Source organism: Rhinatrema bivittatum, chromosome 6, assembly GCF_901001135.1.
Source record: "Rhinatrema bivittatum chromosome 6, aRhiBiv1.1, whole genome shotgun sequence".
Taxonomy (NCBI): Eukaryota; Metazoa; Chordata; class Amphibia; order Gymnophiona; family Rhinatrematidae; genus Rhinatrema; species Rhinatrema bivittatum.
The window spans coordinates 134,173,607-134,188,070 of NC_042620.1; positions in this window are offsets into that span (position 1 = coordinate 134,173,607).

Below are 14,464 nucleotides of genomic sequence, written 5' to 3' on the forward strand. Positions count from 1 at the left end.
GAAGATTTTCTCTGAAGAAATTGCTTATTGCTTTTGAGATTTACAATAAAATTCTCATTTGGAACCAAGTACTGGTGTGGACATTGGACTTTGTGATATTTGATAAGTCTTCCCTTGGACTTCCCAGAGACTGCTCTGCTCCCCACTGGTGATCCCTGGAGTACCTTGATGGATCCCCGGAGCTGAAGTTGGATTGCAAAACCCCTCTGCAGCTTCCGAAAGTCACCCATTTGAAAAAGGGGTTACATAAATAAAACATTTAATTGAAAAAAACATACTCTTTATGTCTGAAAAAACATATTATTCAGGGCATGTAGGAGAAGGAGCCACCAAAGATTGTCTATTAATACCTTCTACTCCTCTCATAAATGAATTATTCAACCCCAGTTCACCTCACATATGTCCCTTTTGTTGCATCTGAGCCATTAGAAAAGAATGAATTTGCTGCTTCCTCAGACTGCAATTTCTAATTAGTTGCCTTTTTATATTATGTTGATTTGCTTTTTTATTTGTTCATGTTTAATACTGAGTATTAATGTTCTATGAAATCTGCCTCAAACTGTGAAGCAAGCAGTTAATACATTATTTTAAATAATGGTCCCAGGCCAGTCATTCATTTCCCATTATAGTTAATGGAGGTAATTTTCACATAAATTTTTTTTTCATTCTCAAGGCAAAAATCAGAAATCTACCTAGAACAATTTGTGTGGTTCTATTCTATTACAAGCTAACAGAAGAAAATCTGAAACAACCTTTTGCTGATTAAAACAATGAGTACCTTTTTCCGTGGGAAGGTAATTTTTAAAGGTTCCATGCCACTTTTTGTGCAGGAGATTGTAGCATTCACTTACCACTGTAGCACAAGTGCAAGGTGTTGCATATAGGGAAAAATAACCTTTGCTGTAGTTACATGATGTTCGGTTCCATATTAGGATTTACCACCTAGGAAATAGATCTAAGTGTCATAGCAGATAATACATTGAAATCATCAGCTCAGTGTGTTGTGGCAGTCAAAAAAGCAAATCAAGGCGATACAGTAAGGAGCGGTAGGAAGAGCTGCGTTAGTGCCGGGCGCACCCGCGGTTGCCGCACGCACAGTCCAGCTCACCTACCGCTCGATACTGTATGTAAATAGCTTGCAAATGCAAGCTGCGTCCAAGAAGCGTCCATGAAGCGTTAGGCCCGCGCAACCCATTTTACTGTATAGAGCGCTATACAGTATCCTGGGTGCGCTGGCCTAACTCTTCACGGACACGCTGGTATCTGTCATTTCAAATGTCTCTACCTGGGTAACATCAAGCTAGGTTGAGAGAACCTTGCCCAAAGCTCATCTTGGAGTGAGTTTCCTCACTCCGAAGGCCAGCAAATCTTCACAAGAGACCACTGTTCTGTTCGTAGGTGTCACATAGAATGTCAAAGTGGTCCCTAACCCCCTACACTCTTACCTAATCCCCACCTCGAGTTACTAGGGGGGCCTACCATAGGGATACAAATACCTGCCTATGGGCCATGATATTATGGACCATCTCTCTCTCTCTCTCTCTCTCTCTCTCTGTCTCTCTCTCTCTCTCTCTCTCTCTCATATATCAATAAAAATGGTCCCCCAGTGGTTGAATGCAGGCATTACAACAGGTCTGGCACTTATCACAAAATCTGAAATGGTATTGCAATTTGCACTAACTTAGCTCTTCACACAGGTAAATGCTATATTAGCATAAAACACACCCCTTTTGCTATCTCATGCGGTACTTACTGCATTTTGATAAATCCAGGCCAAGGACTGACTCCCACAGTCTTGGTAAACAAATAAGCATGGGTGTAGCTTGCTTGCTACGGTGGTTACTACCCCGAATCAATTAAGCCTGATACTTCACTTAGAAGCAGTTCCAGCACTGCTCGCTACATTAATAGCGGGGGTGGAAGGGAAATAGAAACAAAAGGTTACATTAATAGTGCGGGTTGAAGGGAACTAGAACTAAAAAGTTATTAAAGGCCAAGAGTAACAGATAAGTATGAGAGAAAGAGAAAAAAAAGTGTGGAAACTTGCTGGGCAGACTGATTTAAGGTTTAAGGTTTATTTGTGCTTATATACCGTTGTCTCGGCGTAGCCTTCACAGAGGTTAACATAGCAATAAAATACAATAAAAGAAAATTACAAACAATAATAATAATAGAAGATAAAATTTAACAAGTAAGAATAAAATATATCTTAATAAAATAATATCTGAAGCCATAAATATTAAACCAATAAATACTAAAAACATAAAACATGCTTTAAGTATTGAGGTTAATAAAAGTCAGAGCTACCTGTGATTGTGCAGTTACAATGATGCCTATTTCTTATCTTCATTATATGCCGCATAGAATAGCCAAGTTTTAAGTTCTGCTTTAAACTTATTTTTTTCTTGCTGCATTCTTAGTTGTATTGGTAGTGAATTCCACAGCTTTGCATGGACCATTTGGTCTTCTTCTGCCATCATTTCTATGTTTCTATGTTTCTATATTTATGAACATTTGTGATCCATTCTTATAGCTGAAGGTAATAATCACTTACAGTTCAATATATACAAACTGGTCCAATCTTAAATAGGAATTGCTTAATATATTTATTGACTATAGCTTACATGGGTCTTTCTGATTTTTATCAGCAATTGATCATGAATTTTATTGACTTCAACCATATGCCCACTGCGCACAACATAATCAGAAATATTTTATAAACTAAATTAAATGCACATATATAAAATTCCAAAGTTTTCACGATCTCTACAACCCCGACTTTTTGACAATCAGTGTTTATTTTCATTTATTTTGATACTTTATTAACATGACTTCTACTTGTTACTCCATATTTTTATGTATATAGGTACTGTTCATTAATCTTATTCTTGATCCATGTTATAATATTACCTATGCTCCTGATATCTTTTATATGTCACCATTTTATATGTAATCATTTTAAAAGTAATTATTTGGTATGTCTGTTTGCTAATGTTTTATTAATTTTATAATTTTTTATTTTTGTATGTCAGTTTCTTTGAACCTTGAATTATATATGTCTTAATGATTTTTATGTTATTTTACCATAGCCCCTGAGGCAGCCACTAAATGAGTGGCAAAACTCGGCCAGAGTCGGGCAATTTTAATGTCTCCACTACAATAAAAACTTCTAAAGGACATCTGGCAACTATTGTATAACTTGCACATATGTTATAAAATAGCCTGGCAGCACGCACATGTGCACCTAATTTTAATTGGGTGTCCAAATCCCACTTCTACCATGTAAGTTAGGGGGATTTAAAAGGGTGCACACTTACTCATTGCCAGTTTCACACCAATTCTTCCACCAGTTCACCCAGTTAAGAACTAAAGAGGTTATTTTCTATCTGTATCTCACGCAAAAAGGGACTTTTTGCACGTGAAAAGTCCCTTTTCGCATGCAATAGCAAGCAGGGAGCGGAGTTGGTGAAGCGAAGGGAAGAGTCGAGGTGGCGAGGAAGCAGATGTGGCGGAAGCTTCGCTGGTGGCGATAAGGTAATCCACATTATTGCTGCCAGTAGCACGCCCAGCAGTGATAATACCACGGTGGTGCAATCATTGCTGGCTTTCGCAGGCCTGCCCCCACCCCCCGTTACCACTGGGATTCACCATTCCCTGCGAGAATGGAAAATCCAGGCCTTAGTCCTCTAAACTCCCTTGGTTTACTAGCCTTCACTCCCCCAATTTAGTTCAGATGCTTAAAATCCCTTGGATATGGCTACTTTTCTTTTTTTTTTTTTATTTACACCTCTTCCATAGCAGAAGTAAATGTACGTGTCACTAGCCCTGGGGGACACCTTTCTCAGCCCCACCCTAGAATGCCCATGCCCCACCCAGCCTCTACCCAGACCACTCTTATTTTTGATTTGGAGCTAGATGTGCGCGCAGTGGAATACACATACATATCCCGGTGGCTTATAAAGTATGGTGGGCACGCACTCAGGCCTGATGCATGCACTGAGCTTTTAAAATTCACCTTTAAATTTGCTCTTACCCCTCACGGGCTCCCCCGCCGACCACGAGGCTGGTCCCTCAGGCTCCACGCGTCTTCGGGCCGTCCTCCAGTCTTCGTTCCTCCTCGCTGCGGCCAATCGGGCTCCGGGCGCTGCGCTGACGTCATCCTGCCGGCGCCCCAAGGAACTTTAAATTTCTTCCCTCCTCCTGGCGGCTCCTTCTTCTGCTCCGGCTGTCGACGGGGTTGCTGCAGGCCTGCGCGATCGGCGCTGAAAGCCCATAGGGGTAAGGCCTTTAAATTTGCTCTTACCCCTCACGGGCTCCCCCGCCGACCACGAGGCTGGTCACTCAGGCTCCACGCATCTTTGGGCCATCCTCCAGTCTTCGTTCCTCCTCGCTGCGGCCAATCGGGCTCCGGGCGCTGCGCTGACGTCATCCTGCTGGCGCCCCAAGGGACTTTAAATTTCTTCACTCCTCCCAGCATCGTGCGCCGGGCGTCGCGCGCCGAAGGTGCGCAACAAAGGGGCCTGCCCCTTTGTGCGCCCCTTCGTGCGCCTTTTTAAGTGCCTTGCTTCCTTAAATTTACAACATATTGTTTTTCTCTGCACTAACATACCTTCACCTTACCCTCCCCCCCCCTACTCTACCCCCCTTGGATAGACATTCCTGGCCACTCACTCCTCCTCCTTATCTTCTTCCCCCAACTTCCAACCATGCCACCCTTCATCTGCAACTGCCCCCCACTCCTTCAGCATAGATATGTCTCCAATCTGTCCCCACTTTTACCCTTTTCCCCAACACACCTCCAAAGAAGACTTATCCCTATTACAATTTCCCCACTAACCCAATTCCTGGGCCTCTCCCTAATAACAGTAGGGATGTGAATTGTGTCCTCGATCGTCTTAACGATCGATTTCGGCTGGGAGGGGGAGGGAATCGTATTGTTGCCGTTTGGGGGGGTAAAATATCGTGAAAAATCGTTAAAAATCGTTAAAAATCAAAAAATCGAAAAATCGAAAAATCGAAAAATCGAAAAACCGGCACACTAAAACCCCCTAAAACCCACCCCCGACCCTTTAAATTAAATCCCCCACCCTCCCGAACCCCCCCCCCCAAATGACTTAAATAACCTGCGGGTCCAGCGGCGGTCCGGAACGGCAGCGGTCCGGAACGGGCTCCTGCTCCTGCATCTTGTCGTCTTCAGCCGGCGCCATTTTCCAAAATGGCGCCGAAAATGGCGGCGGCCATAGACGAAAAAGATTGGACGGCAGGAGGTCCTTCCGGACCCCCGCTGGACTTTTGGCAAGTCTCATGGGGGTCAGGAGGCCCCCCACAAGCTGGCCAAAAGTTCCTGGAGGTCCAGCGGGGGTCAGGGAGCGATTTCCCGCCGCGAATCGTTTTCGTACGGAAAATGGCGCCGGCCATACGCGTATGGCCGGCGCCATTTTCCGTACGGAAAATGGCGCCGGCAGGAGATCGACTGCAGGAGGTCGTTCAGCGAGGGTTCCGGCGCCTCACTGAACGACCTCCTGCAGTCGATCTCCTGCCGGCGCCATTTTCCGTACGAAAACGATTTGCGGCGGGAATCGCTCCCTGACCCCCGCTGGACCTCCAGGAACTTTTGGCCAGCTTGTGGGGGGCCTCCTGACCCCCACGAGACTTGCCAAAAGTCCAGCGGGGGTCCAGAAGGACCTCCTGCCATCCAATCTTTTTCGTCTATGGCCGCCGCCATTTTTCGGCGCCATTTTGGAAAATGGCGCCGGCTGAAGACGACAAGATGCAGGAGCAGGAGCCCGTTCCGGACCGCTGCCGTTCCGGACCGCCGCTGGACCCGCAGGTTATTTAAGTTATTTGGGGGGGGGGTTCGGGAGGGTGGGGGATTTAATTTAAAGGGGCGGGGGTGGGTTTTAGGGGGTTTTAATGTGCCGGCTCACGATTCTAACGATTTATAACGATAAATCGTTAGAATCTGTATTGTATTGTGTTCCATAACGGTTTAAGACGATATTAAAATTATCGGACGATAATTTTAATTGTCCTAAAACGATTCACATCCCTAAATAACAGTACTCTTACTCAATGCCCAATCCCTTAAAAAAAACCCACATCTTCTCCACGACCTCCTGACTGACTCCAACCCTGCAATCTGCGCCATAACAGAAACTTGGTTCAAGCACCATGACACGCCTCTTATAAATCAGCTTCCCACCAACATACATGACTTTTTCTCTATACCCTGTAACAAGAAAAGCGGAGGAGGCTTACTCCTGGCTGCAAAGAAGGAACAAGCTGGTATCCCAAAAATGCAACCTCCCTAACCAGTACAAAATTGGTTTCTTCAAATCCAAAGCCCTACAAATCTGTCTCATCTACACCCCCCCTGGTCTACTAGAGAAAGACTCCTCTCCACTTTTTGAATTCTTTGCCAACTCTCTCTCCCTAGACCTTCCTACGATCCTCCTTGGAGACTTCAACTTACATGTAGATGCCAACCCCCAATCCCCAGCATGCGAAGCTTTCATCTCCTCCCTCGAAGCCATGGGCTTTAATCAAATCATTCACTCCCTCACTCACAAAGCTGGCCATACCCTAGATCTCATTTTTACCAACTCCCCCATCCAAACTGTCAATTCTCCATCTTGTCTTGCGGTACCTTGGTCTGATCACTCCATCATCCAAACCACTCTTGCACTACCGCCACCAACCACCACCACCTCAACCCTCCCCCGATCCATCAAATACTGCAAATCATGTGCCTCAGACACCCTTTCACAAGCATGCTCAAACATCTCTAACCAACTTAACCTCTCCTCACCAGACAATGCCTTTGCCTCTTGGATTGAACTCACTCTTAACATCGCCAACAAACACTGCCCTCTGGTGACAAAAACCATCAAACCAGCCCACCCTAACAAAAAACCCTGGTTCTCTCCTGAACTCAAGAACCTCAAATCCCGTCTTAGAATTGCAGAAAGGCGTTGGCGCAAACAACCATCCCCAGCAACCAAAACAACTTACTATCAGCTCATGCATGAATACAGGAATACCATCAATATCACCAAAAAAGAATACTACGCTAAAAAGATACATGGTTTCCAATACAACCCCAAGGCCCTTTTTTCACTGATCACCGGCCTCACCAACTCCTCCCCTTTACAACCCCAACCTACCTCCTCTAAGAATCGCTGCAATGAACTGGCACACTTCTTTAAAAACAAAGTTTCCTCCCTCACTGCACAATTTGCCCTTCACTCCAGCAACCTTGCCCTGCCCTCCTTCAACTCATCAGCTTCACTGTCTACCATTGATCCACCCTCCACACTAGAAATAGAAAATATCCTGAGGAAGATGAAACCCTCCTCCCATCCCTCTGAAACCATCCCGTCCAAACTTCTCCTTTCTATTCCTAAAACTATTTCCAAACCTCTCTCTGACATCTTCAACTGCTCTCTGGTACATGGCACAGTACCCAACATGCTCAAACTAGCAGTAGTGAAACCCATCCTCAAAAAACCTAATCTCGACCCTTTCACCCTCTCTAATTTCAGACCCATTTCCAATCTCCCCTTCCTAGCTAAAATTCTAGAAAAACTAGTTAACACTCGCCTCTCTGATTACCTCGAACAACACAGCATTCTACCCTCCACACATTATGGTTTCCGAAAACATCTTAGCACCGAGACCTTACTACTTTCACTGACTGACACCGTAATCAAAGGATCTGAAACAGGTACTTCTTATCTTCCTGCTATGTTAGACATCTCCGCTGCGTTTGACACAGTTAACCACACTATCCTTATCAACATCCTCAATAATATTGGTATTACTGGCACCGCACTCTCCTGGTTTAAATCCTACCTCCAAAACTGCCATTTCACAGTATTCGCTGACAACAATGAATCTGATGCCATTAATCTTGACTGTGGCGTCCCCCAAGGCTCCTCTCTTTCCTCTACCCTTTTCAACATTTACATGCTTCCCCTCACCACCCTCCTCACCAACCTTGGTATCAAGCACCATCTACGCAGATGATGTGCAAATTCTCTTCCCCTTTTCTGACTCCCTCCAGTCTGCTCTCCAAAACTGGGACTCTTGCCTCTCTGCCATCAACCAACTCCTCACAGGCATGCACCTTGCCCTCAACCCTCAAAAAACCGAACTCCTCATCATTTCCACTAAACTCCCCTCACTCTCTGTCCCTCTATCCTACTCCTCCACCAATTTTCACTCGCACACCCAAAACCTGGGTGTCCTTCTTGACAACCAACTCACTTTCAAACCCTTCATCAAATCTATCCTAAGTGACTGCTTTTTCAAATTACAAACCATCAAGAAACTCAGACCCCTACTGCATTTTTCAGACTTTCGCACTGTACTTCAGTCCATTATTCTTTCCAAAATCGACTACTGTAATGCCCTCTTCCTTGGCCTCCCCTACACGCACACCAAACCCTTGCAACTCCTACAAAATGCAGCAGCACGTATACTGACAAACTCTAAGAAAAGAGACCACATTACACCAACTCTCATTGAGCTACATTGGCTTCCAATACAATCTCGCATCCTCTTCAAAACACTAACCCTCATCCACAAAAGTATTATGAACGAAAACCTCAACTGGCTCTGCCCCCCTTTTCTTCCTCGCACCTCCACAAGACCCACTCATCCAGCCCTTCAATGAATTCTCTGCACCCACTCTATCAAACCCTACAAGCTTATCTCAACTCTGAACAGAGCTTTTTCCCTTGCTGGCCCTACCCTTTGGAACTCTCTCCCCCCAGATCTGCGCATGGAGACATCCACTCCCAAGTTAAAAAAAAAACTAAAAACATGGCTCTTCTTACAGGCCTACCCGTCCTCTACCCCCACCATATAATTGTATTCTGGAATCCCCGTTTTCGCCATTAGCTATGTAAGTCTGTAAATAAGTTCTTTCTTAGCGTTTAACCTATGTACTTTTGATTGTTTTTGTTCTCTCACGGCTAGATTTTCAAACAGCGCGATTTGGCATACTTTTGTTGGCGCATCAGGTGCCAACAAAAGTACACTGGATTTTAGTAGATACGCGCGTAGCCGCGCATATCCGCTAAAATCCTGGATCAGCGCGCGCAAGGCTACCGATTCCGTATAGCCGGCGCGTGCCGAGCCACGCAGCCTACCTCCGTTCCCTCCAAGGCCGCTCCGAAATCGGAGCGGCCTCGGAGGGAACTTTCTTTTGCCCTCCTCTCACCTTCCCCTCCCTTCCCCTACCTAACCCACCCGCCCGGCCCTGTCTAAACCCCCCCTTACCTTTGTCGGGGGATTTATGCCTCCCGGAGGAAGACGTAAATCCCCGCGCGCCAGCGGGCCGCTAGCGCGCCGGGACGCGACCTGGGGGCGGGTCCAGAGGGTGTGGCCACACCCCAGACCGCCCCGGGCCGTAACCACACCCCCGGGCCCGCCCCGAAAACGCCGCGCGGATCGGGCCCACCCCCTGACACGCCCCCAACATGCCCCCCTCAGAAAACCCCGGGACTTACGCGAGTCCCGGGGTCTGCGCGCGCCGGTAGGCCTATTGAACATAGGCGCACCGGCGAGCAGGGCTCTTAAAATCTGCCCCTCAGTTTTTACCTACTGTTATCTGTTCCATGTAAAGGCCTAACCTATAACTTCCAAGTTAAATGTGAACCGATACGATGTGCAAACGGTTATCGGTATATAAAAAATGCCAAATAAAAAAACAAATAAAATGTGTTTTAGCCATTTTGGCACTTTATGTTTTTCTTCTCTTTTCCTGTACCATAGGTGATATCCTTTTGAAAGATTATCATGGTACCCTAAAAAGCTTATTTTCCTATGGACTCCATGTAGTTAATCAACTACCTAGCTCTTTATATGGTGTATTCTCCGTTGCCAGATCTACTAAGAAAAGAGGTGGTGGATTAATGCTATTAGCTCGTAAGAACTTATACTTAACGAATCAGCAAATCAGCATCACCTCACAATATGAGGTTGCATTTTTTAAATCTAAATCACTTCAGATTTACTTAGTATATACTCCACCAGGCCTTCTGGAATTGTATTGCTCCCCCTTAATTGAATTGCTGTCCACCACATTTGATCCAAATATCCCCACTATTGTTTTTGGAGATTTCAATATACACACGGATGTTCTACTTTTATCAGACAAACACGAAACAATAGTATCGCTGGTCAAAGATTCATATAAATCAATCTAGCCAAGTATATGTAGGCCCCTCACTCTGAGGGTCTGTCAAAGCATACAGACTCCTAGATAGGTATGGGGCCACCTTGCTTTAATAATAAATCATTTTTGAACTTTTTTGAAAATTTTTTGCCTTTTTTCTAAAATGTCAAGCAGATTAGACAATGGTCAACATTCATTCACCGCTTTTTATAGCATGGGAAATTCAAAAAGATACGAGAGGAACCGTCAATACTCATCTGTTCCCACATTTTCCAAAATGGCGCCGAAAAATGGCGGCGGCCATAGACCAACAGGATTCGACGGCAGGAGGTCCTTCTGGACCCCCGCTGGACTTTTGGCAAGTCTTGTGGGGGTCAGGAGGCCCCCCCCAAGCTGGCCAAAAGTTCCTGGAGGTCCAGCGGGGGTCAGGGAGCGATTTCCCGCCGCAAATCGTTTTCCGTACGGAAAATGGCGCCGGCAGGAGATCGGCTGCAGGAGGTCGTTCAGCGAGGGTTCCGGCGCCTCGCTGAACGACCTCCTGCAGTCGATCTCCTGCCGGCGCCATTTTCCGTACGGAAAACGATTCGCGGCGGGAAATCGCTCCCTGACCCCTGCTGGACCTCCAGGAACTTTTGGCCAGCTTGGGGGGGGCCTCCTGACCCCCACAAGACTTGCCAAAAGTCCAGCGGGGGTCCGGAAGGACCTCCTGCCGTCGAATCCTGTTGGTCTATGGCCGCCGCCATTTTTCGGCGCCATTTTGGAAAATGGCGCCGGCCGAAGACAACAAGATTCAGTAGCAGGAGCCCGTTCCGGACCGCTGCCGTTCCGGACCCCCCAGGTAATTTAAGTCATTTGGGGGGGGGGGGGGGTTCGGGAGGGTGGGGGATTGAAGGAGGTAGGATTTGGCAAGGAAATGTTTAAGTTATTTGGGGGGGGTTCGGGAGGGTGGGGGATTTAATTTAAAGGGTCGGGGGTGGGTTTTAGCGGGTTTTAGTGTGCCGGCTCACGATTCTAACGATTTATAATGATAAATCGTTAGAATCTCTATTGTATTGTGTTCCATAACGGTTTAAGACGATATTAAAATTATCGGACGATAATTTTAATCGTCCTAAAATGATTCACATCCCTATAAAACATGGTTGTTTGAGCAGGATTAACATCTTCAGTGACTCACCTTAGGAATTTGTAGCCTTAGACAAAAATACCTAGTATTTTCTAACTTTTAGTCTTAAATGATTATGCATGGTTTTATTGAAATTTTCAATTTGTATTTTATTATTTTGTAATGTATACTATAGAATGTTATTAGGAGAAAAAATTCTGAAGGCTCTGCACGGGGTTTTAATTTTATGTTTTTATTATTTTAACTCCATTTCAATTTTATTTTATATCTTATGAGTTTTATGCTTTTTGGGATGAAGTTTTAATAGCTTGTCCCCAATTTTTATGTAAACCAACGTGAAGTGTACCCAATATGTTCGGTATATAAAAATGCCTAAATAAATAAATATTTCTTCAAACTTTCCATTGCTGGGTTTCATTCTATAATGATGATGCAAGTTGTCAAAGCATTTAATTTTTGGAGAAGTGGAGTGTTGATTCCTTCTTGCTTGAGCAGCCTTTGTTCCACTATAATAGACAAGATAGCAGTTAATTAAGGAAAGGATAGAATGGATTCATGTAAACACATTTCAATTTTTTTTTATGCATATTAGTCACTCATTACTACAGATTATTATGTTTCATGACACATAGGAGTTCAGTTTTTGATAGTAGCTTACTGATTTTTCTATATTGTACACCACTCAGAATTTGTATTAGAATCTTAGTGACTAATACATGTAAGCAAATAAATGTATGTATTTAATTCTGCTGTTATCCTCACTAGAGCCACTTATTGTAGTGGACATTATTCAATCTTCAGTTTCCCTCGTCCCTGATTCCAAATCAGCATAACCACCCTCTAATACTATCTGATATTGATTAACCCCCCCCCCCACCCCCACATAAAGTCTGAAATCCCTCAACACTGATCTCCCTCCAGTCATGATTTGGCTCCACTGAATACCTAGGTGCTATCCCTGCAATCTTCATTTGGCAGAAGAGCAACTTAATGATGGTCTCTCTAGTTTGAACTGCATGGTCGCCCCCATAGCATGTGTAGTTCAAATCATGCAGATTTTCCTTCATTGATGGACTAGGCTGCTGGCAGAAGATATATAAGTTGTGTTCTTTTCAACTCAGATGGGGAGGTCTTCAATGGGGAACTGAATCATGAGGGGATCAGTATTAGACGTGATCTGAGAGGATGCTTGGGAATGGATGTATCAAATATTGGAATGTTGGGGTGTTGGAAGGTGGGAATGATGATCAGTGTTATGGAGGCTGCATTGGAATGGGAAAACTAGATGGGAAGAGGGACCTTAGTTAGAATGCTAGACAAGAAAAAGTTTCTTCTAGTGGGCCTGGTGAAGATATTTGGAAGTCTAGTGATGCCCTGCATGTGTGGAACCTCCTCTTTCCTCTCCCCAAACTAGGTTTCTCCTACTAATATAGAGCTTCTTTCTTGTCCTATTTGGACCTTTAAATTTGGTCTGGTTAGCACAGGGGAATGGGTGAAACAAAAGGTTAGGGATGTGCATTGATTTTACCAAATGAAACAAATTGAAAGTAGACTCATTCCTTCTTTCAATAAATAGTGTACTACTAAATAAAACAATTTATCTGCACATCTGACAGCCTCCGGCCACACCCCCCCCCCCCCCCCCACCACCTACCCTCGGGCTCTAAGTAAACCATCAGGGGTTTTGAAGGGAGACAGGAGAAGTAATGAGCCCAAGGTGCTCTTGCCTGACAGCCTCAGAATTGGCAGAGACAAGTTGATATATGGACATTGAGCGGTCATAAAACTTGTTTTGTAGCCATAATGCTTTACAGCTATCAAACAACTTGGCTCCCACCAGTCTGAGAGACTAACAAGGCAGGAGCATCGAGGAGCTCCTGACCCTTTCTCTGAAACTTCCCCATGGGGTATATAGGGGGCATGACTGCTGCAGGGGAGAGGAGGAAGGTCATTTTGTTTTATTTTGGGAGGATTAATTTCATTAATTCAGCAAACAAAACAAACTGAAATAAATATTAAACAACATAAATCCAACCGTCCCCTCAAAAAACAAAACAAAAACTTTTCAGCTGAACATCTCTACTAGTGATAGACAAAGCTCACATGAACTCTTCATGTCATCCATGTAAGTTAGTAGCTTGTAGGGATGTGAATCAGGCTTCGGACGATTGAAAATATCGGACGATATTTTCAAAATCATCAGAAATTGGGGGCTCCCCCAAAACGATAGGAAAATCCCACGATATTGATCGTGGGGGTTCTCATCATTTTGGGGGCGGGCGGGAAAAACAGCACACAAAAATAACCCCTAAAGCCACCCTGACCCTTTAAAACTAATCCCTTAGCTTCCCCCACCCTCCCGACCCCCCAAAAAACGTTTTACAGGTACCTGGTGGTCCAGTGGGGTCCCTGGAGCGATCTCCCGCTCCCGGGCCGTCGGCTGCCACTAATCAAAATGGTGCCGATGGCCCTTTGCCCTTACCATGTGACAGGGTATCCGTGCCATTGGCCGGACCTTGTCACATGGTAGGAGCACTGGATGGCCGTGGGCACACCTCTCTACTACCTCTCCGGGAGGCCCTGCGAGGCCCACCTAAGTCCAAGCGGCCTGGGTCCCTACGGGCTCCACCCGGGGGGACCGCAGGCTTCCAGTGGTGAAGCTCATTCTATCCTCTGTCTCCTCCTGTGCTCCGCCCCCTGGGACAGGTGCTTCCTGGTCCCTACCAGGGAGCCGTTCTCCACTGCTCCAGGACAAGGGTCCACCTCTAAGCACAACAATTACACAGGCAGAAATTCACACTTACAGGTGAACTTTAAAAGGAGTTACATGTGTAAATATAACATACTGTCAAAGCAATTTAAAAAATCCATTTACATATATAAAGTGCACGTACATGTGAATATCCTATGGATACTTCAATGGCATGTATTGTAGCAATTTTCAAAAGCCCACTTACAATAGCAAAGTACATTTACATGTGTAAAACCCAATTTTAAACATGAAAATGCTTTTTAAAATAAGGCACTATTTGTCTAGAATATCTAACAATTATCTCATAATAAATTTTGTTAATCATGATATTTATAACATTCTGCACTACACTGAAAATATATGTCCATGTACAGTAATACTATTTTATTGTACTAGAAATCTGTTA